The sequence below is a fragment of the Triturus cristatus genome, chromosome 6 (genome assembly GCF_964204655.1).
Source record: "Triturus cristatus chromosome 6, aTriCri1.1, whole genome shotgun sequence".
NCBI lineage: Eukaryota > Metazoa > Chordata > Amphibia > Caudata > Salamandridae > Triturus > Triturus cristatus.
Window position 1 is genome coordinate 1,185,204,018 of NC_140589.1, and position 16,485 is coordinate 1,185,220,502.

The window sequence follows — 16,485 nt, forward strand, 5'->3', positions numbered from 1 at the left end:
AGTAAAGGTGTTTTTTAAATTTTGTGTGGTTTGAAAATGCCCTTTAAGAAAGTGGGCATCTTCTTCTCTAACCGTCTTGTGTACCTATGCCTGTTTGTGTTTTCACCTTTCCTGGGTGACTCATAGCCAGGCTGAATAGATAATTCTGCATTTATTTATTTATTTATTTATTTTTATTGTGAAAAGGAAAATAAGTTGACACAGCTTATTGCCCACAACCCGGAGGCCGGCAGCTATTGCCATAAAATATACAACCTGCGTGCCTACAACCCAACGGGCGGGCAGCAATGCAATGAAACCAGTTTACATCTTCCGCTATATCAATTCGTCGTCCCCTTACAGCTCATCGCACATTTGTATACTTAATGAACTTAAATAAAATAACAACTTACCCTCCCCCACCCCACTCCCTCTGCCATATACCTATCATCCAAGATCACACTCAACTTGTCTTGCAGTCTGCGTAGTTATCGTAGATCAGTGGGCTACCTTGCTCCCCCAAGTGCTTCAGGAATAATTGAGGCTTTCCCCCTGCATCTCCTGGTTAGTATTATTCACCGCCGGAAATGGCCTTCAACTACGGTCTGGGATGACTTCACCCACGCCCCCCTTTCTATCTCCTTTGGAAGTCCAAGCCCCCCGCCTCCAGCCAAGGCCACAAACGGTTGCCAGATATCCACTGGCCTAGATCTGTTTGGCATTAACTCCCTGTTCTGCTCGATTTTCCCGGCCTTCTTGTGAGAAGGAATGATTGAATGTGACTTCAGTCTCTTATCATTCAAGTCTAAGGGTTAGAGTAGTGAATGGAGCCTATTTACTAGGCACTTCGACATGATTCTGTGCTCTTCCCCATAGATCAGGGCTTGCACACATAGCCTAGGGGATAGATTCGTTAGTATTAGGGATAACCTGTTCTGTAGTGAGGGTATTTCATGGAGCCGTGCTGAATTCAGGCCTGGTAGGCCTCAAACGGGAGAGACTCCATCTTTCTTTCTGCTCCGGCAGCTTGGGATGCTTCTAGGTCAAATGTAATGTTTTAGATATGAGGTGTTATTCGCTGGGAGAGAACCGGCAGGGAACGTGTCCTTGGTACGGGGAGGTACAAGAATTTGGTGGGCGGCAGGTTACGGGCCGGAATTTTCCATGAGGAAACGCACCTCTATATTAGTGAAAGTCTGAGGCAGTTACATGTTCAGTCCGTAGGCGGCATCTAGCCGTTAGCAGTAAAGCTACTACTTATTCCAGGGAAGACAGACGCCATCTTGAAGGCGGAGAAGAACCGAGAGACAGATACTCTCCTAGCAGAATAGCCAGAGAGGAGAGAGTAGCCGATAAGGAAGAGGTCCCAGTGACTCGGAGAAGGGTGAAGAGAACAGCGCATGGTGGTGCAGACATGTATCCGTGACTGCGGAGGTGTGACTTCCAGGCGAGCCGAGGCACAGACGAGAAGGGAACCTAGATGACCACTGAGTGCAGGCTACACACTATTAAGGTGATGTCGACCCTTTCTTATTAGAGTGTACAACTTAATCTTTCACTTTTCTTTGCAGGTTATGTGTTATATTGTAATGTTATGTGATTGCGTATGTAATGAGTAATACAGTACCCAGTTTGTAGTGAACCAACATGTGCTGCGTGTTCTTGTATGAGAGGGTAGCCTATTCTTCTAGTCAGCTGCGGCTACATGAACAGATGTTAACCCTGATCAGGTAAGTGGTAACTGAATAAGGGAAAGAGGAGCCCCTCGAACCAAAGAACAGGCTATGCTTGAACTGGCAATCCTTGTGTGATCTGATGAATAGTGAGACTGATTCCCTTTTTGTATGTTATGGTGATCATAGGATGAACTGTTGTATAAGACTGCTGTCTGGGTAGAGAGGTCTGGATTCGTATGGGATCGCGAGGCCGCCACTTGTGATACTGCCGTCTGGGTAGAGAGGTCTGGATTCGTATGGGATCGCGAGGCCGCCACTTGTGATACTGTCGTATGGGCAGAGAGGTCTGGATTCGTATGGGATCGCGAGGCCGCCGATTGTGCTGAGACTGCCGTCTGGGTAGAGAGGTCTGGATTCGTATGGGATCGCGAGGCCGCCACTTGTGATACTGTCGTATGGGCAGAGAGGTCTGGATCCGTATGGGATCGCGAGGCCGCCGATTATAAGAGGTCTTGGTATGTATAGTAGGAATTCCCTGTCCTTATAAATAGGCCCTAGGGAGAGGGTAACGTTCTGGCTGGGTTAGTGAGGCTCTGATGAGCGGGTTCTATCTGATCCGAAAACCCAAGCAGAACATTTGGCGTCACGAACCGTTTACGAAACCTGTGTGCGTTGTGGTTGTATCGTGTTTGCTTTCGGCGCGTGCATGGTTTCGTTTGTATATTATTTGTATATAATTGTGTGTGTAGTTTTTTTTTTCTCTCTCTTTCTTCTTTCTCTTTTTCTCTTTTTCTTTCTTTTCCGAGATGTTTTCTAGAAAGTCGAAATCTACTTTTAAGTTGCCCGTTGATATTCCCGGCTGGGATTCGACGCCTTATGAGGCCTTAGCCCGTGAGTGGGCTGATTCTACTGGTTTGAGTGAGAATTGGAATTCTTTTTTGGAGCTGGCGGAGCCGGCTAATGTGATTACTTGTTTACAGAAGGCGCCGGTGTCTAAGGGTGATGAGCTTCCCGTTTTGGGGCGCAGAGGTTGGATTGTTCTGTCTGCGTACAGGATTCTGCATGAGCGGATTGGAATCCTGATGAATGGGATGGTAATATCTGGAACTCGAGTGATTCTCCTTCCTCGGGTGAGGAGTCTGCCAAGCGCGAGTCCTCTCGCTCCGGCCGTGATTGTACGTCTGCTTCTTGCGCCTCTGATGGTGCACCCCATGATTGCGCTCGTCCTTCGAGTGGAGTCGATGCTTCTTACACTGATTGTTCCTCTATGTGTACTGGTCGAGCTCCTTGTGTTGCTCGTCCCGCGGTCTCGGTGCATCCAGTTTTTCGGCGGAAGTTGCAGCAGGCTCCCGGTGCTCCGAATGGTATTGCTTTAGACTCTTTGGAGGATTTTACTCAACAAGAAATTAGTGATATTTTACAGAGATTTCGGCAGCGAGCTGGTGAGACCTTACTCACATGGATGGTGCGCCTTTATGAACTGGGCGCTGCTGGCATTATGTTGGATGCTGGCGATTGTTTGAAGTTTTGTTCCTTGAGTTCGGATTCTACTGTACAGGATCATTTTCGTAACTTTAATGTTGGTGGTCAAATTTCTTTGCTTCAATTGGCGACTGAGGGTTGTAATCAAAAATATCCTACTGAGTCTGACTGGCCTGTGAATGACAAACCGTGGTATACTTTGCGCGATGCTGCACAACGTCTCAAAGAGGAGGTGATGAAAACGGCAATTTTTCTGAATACTGCTGACAGGTTGCTTGATGGTTTGTTGACATCTTCTGTGCGGAATCGTATTATTCGGTCTTCCCCTGTTGCTTATAAGCAGGTCATGATGACTTTATTGATTAATCAGACTGGTAACATATTGTCTATGGTGCTGGAATCGGTACGCCAACTCGGTGAGTTGGGTGAGTGGTTTAAACCTGAACGGCAATCCCGGCCTGACACTCGTACTCCTGGTGACAATAAACTTACTAGACGTGATATGTTTTTTGGTCTTATGGCCGATGGTGTGCGGAAGGAGGACATTGACGGTGAGACTACTTCTTGTTTGTGGGAGATGTTTCGCAAACGTGGCTTGGATCGAAAGGAGGGTGCCCGGCGTGTACGGACGACTGAGTGTGATCGTGGTTTTTCTGACGGTAGCGGTGATGACGACCGCCGTGGGCGCTCTGATCGTCGTGATGATCGACGTTATGTACGTGATTTGTCCCCCCGTCGTGAGAGAGACAGGGAGAGAGAGGGGGAAAGAGAGAGGGGGAGAGATGATTATGTTAACAGCAGACGTAGAGATGATAGGGATCAATCCCCTGAGTTGAGAAGGAGAGAGGATCGACACAGATTGGCCGATCGAAACCTGCAGTACAATGCAGAGGACAGGAATCCATTTCGTAATGGAGATGGATATGAACAGGAGGTATCGATACCTGGGAAACGTGAGAGTCTTTATCCTGATATATCCTGGTACACAGAAGGCAGTAAAAATGACTAGGAAATAGGTCAAGCTCCAATACACAGATGGGCTCACAGAGATAATAGACCCTATGTAGATATTGATATTTATTGGAGACATCGTAATATCCAAAGGGCCCGAGCATTGGTAGATACAGGAGCGGAGGCCACTCTTATTCATGGAAAATCAAAGAAGTTTAAAGGTCAGCCTTTTACAATTACCGGATTAGGTGGAAAGGAAACTCCCGCAGTTCAAACTTTACTTGAAATGAGAATAGGTAGAATTCCTAGAAAAGAATACTCTGTATTAGTTGTACCACTCTTAGAATTCATAATTGGAATTGATATTTTGAAAGGAATGACTTTGCACTTAGATGATGGATGTTACCAATTTGGAACTAAACATTATATATCGTCCAGGCCTGTACGGGTTGGTCGTTTAAGAATGCCCCCCATAAAAGTTCCCCAGGCGACAAAAGTGGTTCGTCAGAAGCAGTATCGTATTCCAGGTGGTCATGAAGAGATTAGTACCACTATTCAGGAGTTGGTGGATGCAGGAGTTATAACCCCAGTTACTTCTGCTTGGAATAATCCTGTTTGGCCTGTACGTAAGAGTGATAATTCTTGGCGCATGACTGTTGATTATCGAGAATTGAATAGACACACACCCTCTTTGACTGTTGCAGTACCGGATGTTATTACCCTAATTGAAAGAATCCAAAAACATCCAGGTACATGGTATGCGTCCATTGATATTGCTAATGCTTTCTTTTCGATTCCGATTGTCCCTGAGTGTCAGGAACAATTCAGTTTTACGTGGAACGGGCGTCAGATGACGTTTAGAAGTCTTCCCCAGGGCTATGTGCATAGTCCTACGATATGTCACCGGCTGGTGGCAGAGCATTTGGCTGAGGTACCGGTTCATCCGCAAATTCAGATATGTCACTATATTGATGATATTTTGATCCAAGGCGAAACACAAGAAGAAGTTCAGACCCAATTGGACAGAGTCATTGAGTGCCTGCGTGAGAAAGGTTGGGAAATCAACCCGGACAAATTACAAGGTCCGTCCCAGGCTGTGAAATTTTTGGGTATTAATTGGCATGAGGGGCACCGAGAAGTGATCCCTCAGGTTAAACAGAAAATTCTTGATTTTGCAGTTCCGAGGAATAGGAAAGAAGCCCAAAGCTTCATTGGTTTGTTTGGTTTTTGGCGCCAGCATATTCCTCATTTGAGTCAAATATTGGCCCCTTTGTACCATGTCACTCGTAAAAAGAATGCATTTGAATGGGATAAACCACAGCAAGATGCGTTCAGTCTGGCAAAAGAAGCAATTCAGCATGCTCTGGATTAATGGCCTGTATGTGATGGTGACGTGGATTTGAATGTGTCTGTACAAGGCCTTTATGCGAATTGGAGTTTGTGGCAGAAACAAGGCAAGAGTAGAGTACCGTTAGGTTTCTGGACCAAAAAGTTACCTGATGCTGGTGAGCGTTATACACCTTTTGAGAAACAGTTACTTGCATGTTATTGGGCTCTGGTGGATACCGAGCAATTGACTTTGGGACATGGTATAGTTTTGCGACCTGAAATTCCTATCATGCAGTGGGTTATGAGTTCGCCGAAAACTCACCGAATTGGACACGCTCAAGAGGCGAGTGTGATTAAATGGAAATGGTATATACAAGACAGGGCACGTGTGGGACAAAAAGGAGTTGCATCTTTGCATGAGCAGGTGGCACGGGCGCCATCGACTGAGACTGAGAGTGAATGTTCCGTACCTTTAGTACAGGAGTCTCCTGTTAAGTGGGGTAGACCTTTTGATGATTTGTCCGCGGAGGACAGAAACCATGTCTGGTTTACGGATGGTTCAGCAAGGTTCATAGGGACGAAACGGCATTGGAAGGCGGTGTCCTATAATCCGATCACACAAAAATTGCTGAGTACAACTGGAGAGGGTAAGAGCAGTCAATTTGCTGAACTCTATGCTGTTTATCAAGTTCTGAAACAAGAGTTACCTGGCACATGTCATATTTTCACCGATTCTTGGTCTACTGCCAATGGACTGGCAGTTTGGTTACCGACTTGGCATTCCCATAGTTGGAAAATCCATTCAAAAGAACTGTGGGGAAAAGAATTATGGCAGGAGATTTGGGAAATGCTCCCACAGAGTACTGTTACAATCTTCCATGTGGATGCTCATACCCCGATAGACTCTCTTGACAAATTCTTTCATAATATTGCAGATGAGGAATCTAAAATTGCTGAGGCAGTGGTGGACAGGCAAGATTCTGATATTGCGGGATTGGCGAAATGGGCCCACCAGAAAGCAGGACACTTTGGAGAGAAAGCCACTAGCAGGTGGGCTGCTGATCGAGGAATTTATATTCCCCTAGATTTAATCAAAAATGTTATTCTACATTGTCCCATTTGTCAGCATATCAGGCAGCGCAAAGTGCCCCAAACTGTTAAAGGTCATTTACATCGCGGGAAATTACCCGCTCAAATTTGGCAGATTGATTACATTGGTCCACTTCCTATGAGTAGGAATTGTCAATATGTTTGCACTATTGTTGATACATACAGTGGCCTGTTGGTGGCCCTTCCCTGTAAGCAAGCTACCCAATTGAATACTATTAAAACAGTGGAATTGATTATGATGTATTATGGTGTGCCATTCCAAATTCAATCTGATAATGCATCCCATTTTCGTGGAAGATTGGTACAGGAATTCTGTGTGGAAAACAATATTGAATGGGTGTTTCATATACCATATTATCCACAGGCCTCGGGTCTTGTGGAGAGGTTGAATGGCCTGCTGAAAGATCAGTTACGTAAATTAACAGATGACAAGTATAAAAATTGGCGAGACTTTTTGCCTCAAGCGCTATTGATTTTGAATAACCGTCCTTTTCTAAATGCTGAATCCCCACTTATGCGTTTGTTTACTCCGAATGTTGATGCTAAGCCCAATGAAATCAGAGAGACTGTGATGTACTGGGAAATTACTCCCGGAGCTTTGGCTCCATGTAGAGCGACCCCAGGGTCGGCAGGTTTAGACTTGCATGCCATGGATGACACCGTTATAAAAAGTAAGGATCGAGTCATCATTGAAACTGGTGTTGGTGTTCATATACCAACTGGGAATTTCGGATTAATCGCCCCTAGATCGGGGCTGGCTGTAAAAGGCGTTCAGGTGCTTGGAGGGATCATTGACAGTGATTATCAGGGAGAGATTAAGGTGCTCCTGCTGAATAGCAGTGAGGTTGACTTACTGATACATCAAACTGACCGAGTGGCTCAATTGCTAATAATGCCTGTTTTCAGTGGTGAGATCACAAAAGGCACTGCCCCAACGTTGCTAACTGTACGAGGCCAGAAAGGTTTTGGCTCCACAGATAATCCTGGGGCCAGAGTTTGGGTGCAGTCGCCTAAGAATCCCCCTGAACAAGCAGAAGTCATTGCAACCGGTCAAGACAACACCATTTTAGTTATGAGACCAGGGAAAGATAGCTGGGAAGCAGTCCCGGCTGACAAATGTTACTTACGAGAATGAATAATGCCTGTATTTGATTCTCTTTCAGATCATTCTTTGGACTGTTGCTGCAGGATGTGTCGGCGTTGGACTCCTTTTGGGCTGGTACGACGAGAGAGGAGGGATCCCATCAACCCGGGCTGAGTTGAGAACCCGAGTGTCGCGTTCCTTCGCTGCGTGGGATTCGTCGTCGAACTTTTGGATTACATTAGCCAAACAAGTGACTAAAGCCCCTCATTTCTGCTTGACACCGATGAGATCGGTGTCTGACATTCTAGCGACTTGTTTAGTTGCTGTCCCTGCTTCATTGGAGACTTTGACTCATATTTTTAATATATCGAATGCTCGCCCCAATGTTCTTCTGGGCGATTTTGCTGCCCATGAGTATTGCCCCTTGTGTACTGTACTGTCAGACCCGATACCCCCCATCCAGTCCCAAATAGTTACCTATAATATCACACAGGGTGATTTGTGTTTTTTCCTTACTTGTGATCCTAGTGCGATTTCTGAATGTATGCGTTTAAGATTGAAAGGTGCCACTTCATTCACTGCTCATGAACGAACTTTGTGCCTTCAAAGGACACCGAAAACATGTACTTCTGTTCAGAATAACATGACTTGCAAGAGTTTGGTAGTTACCCCCAGTCATTATCGCACGATGTTACTACCTGCCGGATGGCTTTTCTCATGTGGTAATACTTCCTGGCCATATATCCCCGCAAATATTTCTGGAGGCCCTTGTGCCATTACTAGACTGAGCTTGTTGATGTTTTCATCACATCCGAATGCCAACTCTCGTGTGATTCGAGATACAGTGAGGTTACAGGAGGATTGTGACTCATCTTTGCATTTATATTCCAAGTCTGAATACCTTAGCCTGGCAATTTCAATTGTTGGTGTTCCTGCTTTGGCAGTTTATAATGCCAAATCTATTGGGAAAATGGCCTGCTGGATGGTAAAATCCATCAATCATACTTCTACAGTCCTGTCTGACATGCTATTAGACGCCCAGGGTGAACGTAGAGCTATCTTGCAAAATAGAGCGGCCATCGATTATCTTTTGCTTAAACATGGACACGATTGTTCTGACTTTGAGGGTCTTTGTTGTTTTAACTTGTCTGATCATACAAAATCCATTCAAGCTCACATTGACAAACTACATGACTTGACAGAAGAAGTTAGAAAACACATTGACCAGGGCTGGTTTGACTGGCTCTTTAATTGGTTACCTGATTTGCATATGTTACGTCAGATATTAGGAGGTATTCTGGTTATTATCGGCATTTTGATTTCTATCTGTTGCTTTATTCAGTGTATTCCTTCACTACTTCAATTCTGCACACCTGGTACTAGACATAGATCAGTTAGTCTTGTTTCATATTATTCTTCCACAGATATTAGTTCTGTTTAATGAATGTATAATAGACTGAAGTCAAGGGTGAAATGTTCTGCTCGATTTTCCCGGCCTTCTTGTGAGAAGGAATGATTGAATGTGACTTCAGTCTCTTATCATTCAAGTCTAAGGGTTAGAGTAGTGAATGGAGCCTATTTACTAGGCACTTCGACATGATTCTGTGCTCTTCCCCATAGATCAGGGCTTGCACACATAGCCTAGGGGATAGATTCGTTAGTATTAGGGATAACCTGTTCTGTAGTGAGGGTATTTCATGGAGCCGTGCTGAATTCAGGCCTGGTAGGCCTCAAATGTGAGAGACTCCATCTTTCTTTCTGCTCCGGCAGCTTGGGATGCTTCTAGGTCAAATGTAATGTTTTAGTTATGAGGTGTTATTCGCTTGGAGAGAACCGATTCAGGCCGGCCCTTATCGAAGTATTGTATTTTTCTTCATGCCGAAGACACTACATCAGGCCGGCCGGCTGGGAACGTGTCCTTGGTATGGGGAGGTACAAGAATTTGGTGGGCGGCAGGTTACGGGCCGGAATTTTCCATGAGGAAACGCACCTCTATGTTAGTGAAAGTCTGAGGCAGTTACATGTTCAGTCCGTAGGCGGCATCTAGCCGTTAGCAGTAAAGCTACTACTTATTCCAGGGAAGACAGACGCCATCTTGAAGGCGGAGAAGAACCGAGAGACAGATACTCTCCTAGCAGAATAGCCAGAGAGGAGAGAGTAGCCGATAAGGAAGAGGTCCCAGTGACTCGGAGAAGGGTGAAGAGAACAGCGCATGGTGGTGCAGACATGTATCCGTGACTGCGGAGGTGTGACTTCCAGGCGAGCCGAGGCACAGACGAGAAGGGAACCTAGATGACCACTGAGTGCAGGCTACACACTATTAAGGTGATGTCGACCCTTTCTTATTAGAGTGTACAACTTAATCTTTCACTTTTCTTTGCAGGTTATTTGTTATATTGTAATGTTATGTGATTGCGTATGTAATGAGTAATAAAGTACCCAGTTTGTAGTGAACCAACATGTGCTGCGTGTTCTTGTATGAGAGGGTAGCCTATTCTTCTAGTCAGCTGCGGCTACATGAACAGATGTTAACCCTGATCAGGTAAGTGGTAACTGAATAAGGGAAAGAGGAGCCCCTCGAACCAAAGAACAGGCTATGCTTGAACTGGCAATCCTTGTGTGATCTGATGAATAGTGAGACTGATTCCCTTTTTGTATGTTATGGTGATCATAGGATGAACTGTTGTATAAGACTGCCGTCTGGGTAGAGAGGTCTGGATTCGTATGGGATCGCGAGGCCGCCACTTGTGATACTGTCGTATGGGCAGAGAGGTCTGGATTCGTATGGGATCGCGAGGCCGCCACTTGTGCTGAGACTGCCGTCTGGGTAGAGAGGTCTGGATTCGTATGGGATCGCGAGGCCGCCACTTGTGATACTGTCGTATGGGCAGAGAGGTCTGGATTCGTATGGGATCGCGAGGCCGCCACTTGTGCTGATACTGCCGTCTGGGTAGAGAGGTCTGGATTCGTATGGGATCGCGAGGCCGCCACTTGTGCTGAGACTGCCGTCTGGGTAGAGAGGTCTGGATTCGTATGGGATCGCGAGGCCGCCGATTGTGCTGATACTGCCGTCTGGGTAGAGAGGTCTGGATTCGTATGGGATCGCGAGGCCGCCGATTGTGCTGAGACTGCCGTCTGGGTAGAGAGGTCTGGATTCGTATGGGATCGCGAGGCCGCCACTTGTGATACTGTCGTATGGGCAGAGAGGTCTGGATTCGTATGGGATCGCGAGGCCGCCGATTGTGCTGAGACTGCCGTCTGGGTAGAGAGGTCTGGATTCGTATGGGATCGCGAGGCCGCCACTTGTGATACTGTCGTATGGGCAGAGAGGTCTGGATCCGTATGGGATCGCGAGGCCGCCGATTATAAGAGGTCTTGGTATGTATAGTAGGAATTCCCTGTCCTTATAAATAGGCCCTAGGGAGAGGGTAACGTTCTGGCTGGGTTAGTGAGGCTCTGATGAGCGGGTTCTATCTGATCCGAAAACCCAAGCAGAACACTCCCCATAGTGCGACAACTGGTCTTTACAATAAACAACTGTATTTATCCATGCTGCTATGGTAGGGCCCTATTGCTTTTTCCAATGGATTGCCACCTGCCTCTTTGCCAAGAGCAACAGCATGGCCGTGACTTTATGGGAAGTCTTCGGGACTTCAAATATAAAACCCAGGAGCGACGTCAACGGAGAGGCGGGTATACCATGTTTTGTGACTTGTCAGACATGCTCAAAAACTTCTTCCCAGTACGCTCTTATCTGGCCGCAGTCCCATGCTAGATGCGAGAATGTGGCACCCGGAGTCCCATACCTCCAACAGTTTGTGTCCGAGTGTATGCCCATGCGGTGCAACTGGGTGGGCGTGCGATATAGTCTATGCAAAAAGTTAAAATGAATCAGCCGTAATCTATAGTTGGGCGACTGTGGAAATATGGATTTTTCTGGTCAGTTATGTCCCCTATCTTGGACCCCAACGGTTCTATGTGCATGTCGCAAGTACATGTATGCTCCCTCCAGTTCCAGTAATGATGACGCAAACACATGTGCGTCCACCGTCAACATGTCCTCTGTCAGATCCGCCATAAATGGGCTGGATATTCCATTCCTAAATATGAAAGGCCACCGGCTTTATATGGTTCACTTATGCCATTTCACAGTCCAGGCAAGTAGGCCCTGATTCTGTCATCGAACTCCTCTTGCCTTCTGCCTCTGAAAGCTCCAGTTCAAGCCTGCATCTGTGACCATGAACTTTGTCTCATTCTCTGCGCGGCTCACGAAGCCTGACATCAGCCTATTCTCTGCCAAGAACTGTATTTCACCTTCGAATTATCTGCTTCCCCCTCAGCCGATGCATTCCTGCCTAGTAGCTTAAGTAAACATTCTTCCAGTTACCAAGCAAAAAGGCCCATCTTCTCTGTCCTCATGCAAGTAATTCATAGCCCTGTTACCATGGAATATTCCTACCCCCTCGCATTCAGTGTAGACACCTAGACGCTTGTACACGCACGCACAGTCAGTATAGAATAGATTCTGTCCGAGAGTCCCTCTTTTGTGGATAACATAGTTCTTTAAACATAGGATGTTAGATATGATTTGGGATTAGGTTGACTTGACCCCCCAGACTTCTTGTCTCCACACGTAGAGCTAAATGTCAAGTCCCCGTCACCCCCTAGTTACACGTCAATTACACGTCAGACTGCTGCGCGCGCATCAATGCCAAGTATTATCTTATAGATCCACCTATGTATTACATCATAGCCAATCATGTTCCTTTTTACTCATTATTACACCCATTTTCGGTTACGCAAACCAAACGTCAATGTCCTTATCAATTGTTACGCCTACTGTATTCACTTTATTATGATGTATGTATTATAAAAGTTACTGCTTGTCAATAAAGTATGTACTTCACTTCCTGAACTCCCGTGGTGATGGAACTTGAAGCATCCGATTATAATCGCTTATTGGAATAAAGCCCATTCTGAAACTCTAATATCACGGATTCTGCCTCTCATTTCATTGAGCTATTTTACTATGTTCCTGTATCAAATTCAGTCCCGGTAAAGGAGAAATATTTACCACATGATGGCGCCCGAACAGGGACACTTTCTCATCTCACGCGCCGGCGGTGCGTTGCAGGCCCGGTCTCCTGCCACAGCTGGACGGACAATAACGCGTACCAGCAGGATTTCCTGTATCTCCCTCCGGTCAAGCGGGGGCGACTGAGACTGCAATCAACACCCAGACGAGGCGGTGAGAAGTGCGAAGTATCCCGACCAGAGCCTAGCTGAGAGAGCAAGATCCGAGGTATACAGAGACCCACCAGTCCGAAGTCAAGCCCAGTGTCCGACGAGTCGAGTCGAGTCCAGTCCAATCCGAGTCAAGTTCAAGTTACTGAGGCCTTCCGTTTCCGAAGCTACCCGGTGAGTACCATTGCTGGGGAGGCATTTCTGACGTGCACATAGGTTGTGCCGGTCAAGACGGGTTTGGGTACACAAATCCGGTCTGCACTGTTTTAGCAGTGTATCTGTACTGTTTAGCAGTATATCAAGTAGTCCGAAGTATTCCGAAGTGTCTAGTTATTACCTAGTTATTGTCGAGAATTAAGCTTGGTGATTAGTTATGCAGACGATCATCATTGTTGTTTCAGTTAAAGGTTTAATGTTTAATGTTTAAAGTGTTTAAGTATATCGTGGTATGAATGACTGTTCATTATCGTGTTTATTGTATTAAGTCTGTTCAAATTCAAGTATCAGGTCAAAATCAAGTATAAGGTCAGTTCTCAATATGCCGCTCTTTTCGAAATTAAGACAGATCACTACCAGAAAAGGGGTTCTCGAAGAAGCCGTCCCTATTCCTCCTAGGGACACTCCAGGGCATTTTATGTATCACAAACATGGCTTAGACGCTATATTATTTCTTGATTTATGGGTAGACTATACCAAGGGATTACCAGAAAGTCAGAGGTGGCCCACAGCAGGGACCTGGGATGCAGAGTGCATCATGAAAGTCGAGGAAGAGTTATGGAAAAGAAAAGTCAGACAGTCACAGAAAGACGCCGTTGAATTATGGCGTAAAGAATCACATAGACGAACAGAAAAAGCACGTAGACAGGAGGAGAAGAGTAAAGAGAGTTCCAATAAAGTTCGAGAGAATCTATTAATTGAGGAAGGTATCCGAGTGAAATCAGAACAAGTAGACAGACAAAGAAATGCCCTTATGAATGGTATGTATCCCCTTCTGGCCGAAGGATTACCTAAGGCTACTCCGGAAACGCCAAAAGACTTGCCAACCCCATTGTTCCCCATAAAGGTACATCCTAAGGGGCATCCTAGAACCGCAGAAGATGTTTTTCTTTCCTCATATTTAGATGACGCAGCTCCCGAGTATGCCAATTCCGCCCCACATAGACCGCATACCAGGGAGGTTCAACGCCAAGATCCAGTACCCATATCCCTACAGCAACAAATCGAGTCACAAGTTCCGGCAAGCACATCTGTTTCTGTATCCGCTCCTACAGCTACTTCTATGGCTGTGTCCACACCTGTAGTTGCTGTGTCACGTTCAACGAATCCTTTTACACCCGACGCCACAGATGGGGCCGCGGGAGGAGCTACCAATGTCTTTTCTACGCCACCCAGAATAAATAAACTTACTTTTCAAGAGTCAGCGCATTCACGTACACCCAAACTCCTTAGTGCCCGTGCGCTTAAGGAACTTCTTATAGATTGTAGATATGACCCGGTGCCTGGAAAAGAGGACGAAATGACCCTAGCATCATTGCGTATCAGACGAGCCGCAGTGTATTTAGCGAAGCTACCAGGAATGACTGCGCATCTAGATAATATATATCATTTTGTCCAAACAGGGCGAGATCCAGAATGTATTTACAGAGCTATGGAATACCAGAAAGTAGAGATACAGGGGGAACTGTTACGTTTCCTCATAAACTGTGTGATCAGAAATCAAGACCGACCGGGGGTAGACCCGGAAGCCATGAGAATTCTTACAAGATGGAGCCAGAATATATCAGAAGGGAAACATGATAAACAAAATTGTATAATAGCCATGTGCCGAAAGATCCGTAAAGAAATAGAACGCCTACACGAAGAGAGATTAGAGACAGACGAGTTCGAACAAAACGAGGAAGAAGGGTCAGGACTGCCCACAGGACAGTCAGACACCATAGCCTATGTAGGTAGAGGAAGATCTTGTAATAGGAATCAGACTAGATATCATACTGACTCAATACATCCGACGTGTCCAGATAATAACAGGAATTTTCAAATACCTATAATTAATATAAGGTCTAACGAGCATTCGTTCCAAACCGCCGACAAACTACTCCGAGAACGAAGGGGTTATCATTTCCTCGATTCTATGGATGAACAAGATTTAGCCAGGGCAGCTGTCCATTGGGTGGACAGTCCCGGAAAATATAGTGATGATACAGTAGTACGCACATTTTTGAATCTTACCCCAGATGAACAAAGGTTAGCTGGGATTTATATGATCCAACAACTCATTATACTATATCGGAGTCAGCATTCGGACCCTGGTCCCTTGCCTGACATACTGACTGAATTACTTATGAATAAATGGAGAGGTCCAGGTACTGAATTAATTAAAGAAATTCTAGAATCAAGAAAGCAGTATATTCTTTTCGTATGTTCAGAACATGTTCCATTGTCCGTCAAGGAAAGAACTACGTATCACATAGATAGACAGAATCCCTTACGAGAAGTGCACCCAATAAAGGGTGAGGACAATGAGTTTAAACGCGTATTTGTATATACGCCTATATCGAAAATAGAATTATTAGAAATGAAGAAAGTAGTACCCAGTCATGACAAGGACCCAGCGGGGTTTCACCGAGAAATTAAAGACATGTTACTCATGGGAGAGTATACCTACCCCGACATTATGACAATATTAAAGGTGTTGATGCCTGCTGGCATTTATGAGAAACTCAAAGAAAAAGAGTGGGAGGTAGGTGATCAAAAGATAGAATGGTCAGCATTAGAAGCAGAAGAAAGGGCCCGAGGTCCAGGTTCGGGGCTTGGGGACAAAACTAAGGCATTACCAGGACTACTAGTACAGGTACTGCCACGTTTATTAACCACGAAAAAGGAAGATTGGGGTACAATTTCAGCCTGTAAACAGAAGCAAGATGAAGACACTAGTGATTACTATGCCCGTTTTGAAAAATGTTTCGGTATAAATAGTGGCATAAAAGCAAGTAGCGAATCCTATCCACATCTGTTTGTAACAAAATTAGTAGAAAATGCTCTGCCCCCAGTAAAGAATAGAGTATTAAAATTCGAAAGTACCTGGCAAGGTAACACTCCAACACAAATGTTACAAATGTTACAGTACCACCACAATAGAATTAAAGAGGAACAAGAACATGAACACAGACGCATGAAAGACACAAAAATGAAAATGCTAGTTTCCCAGACAGTTCCAGCTGAAGGACATAAAAAGGGTATGACACATTCCGATTCAGCAGGACCTGTAAAAGGGACATGCAATTATTGTAAAAAGCCAGGCCATTACGTACACGATTGTCCAGTTTTAAAACATAATATCGCCATAGGTAAAACACAAGAAAGATCACGGCCACTCAGACAAGACCAGAATGAACAAGGAGCTATACAGCATGTCCAGGCAATGCCAGCCGCACAACAGCCAATACAGTTTGTGCCAGCTGCACCCCCATTGCCTGTTGCTGCCACACAGACAACAACACGACAAATGTATCAGACCGCACAGTATGAATATCCCGAGTATCAGCGTTACGCATGAACTAGCCTAGAGAGGGAAGTTGACTTACCCCTTATCGAGATTCCTGTAGATCAAGAAGGACCTTATGTACATAG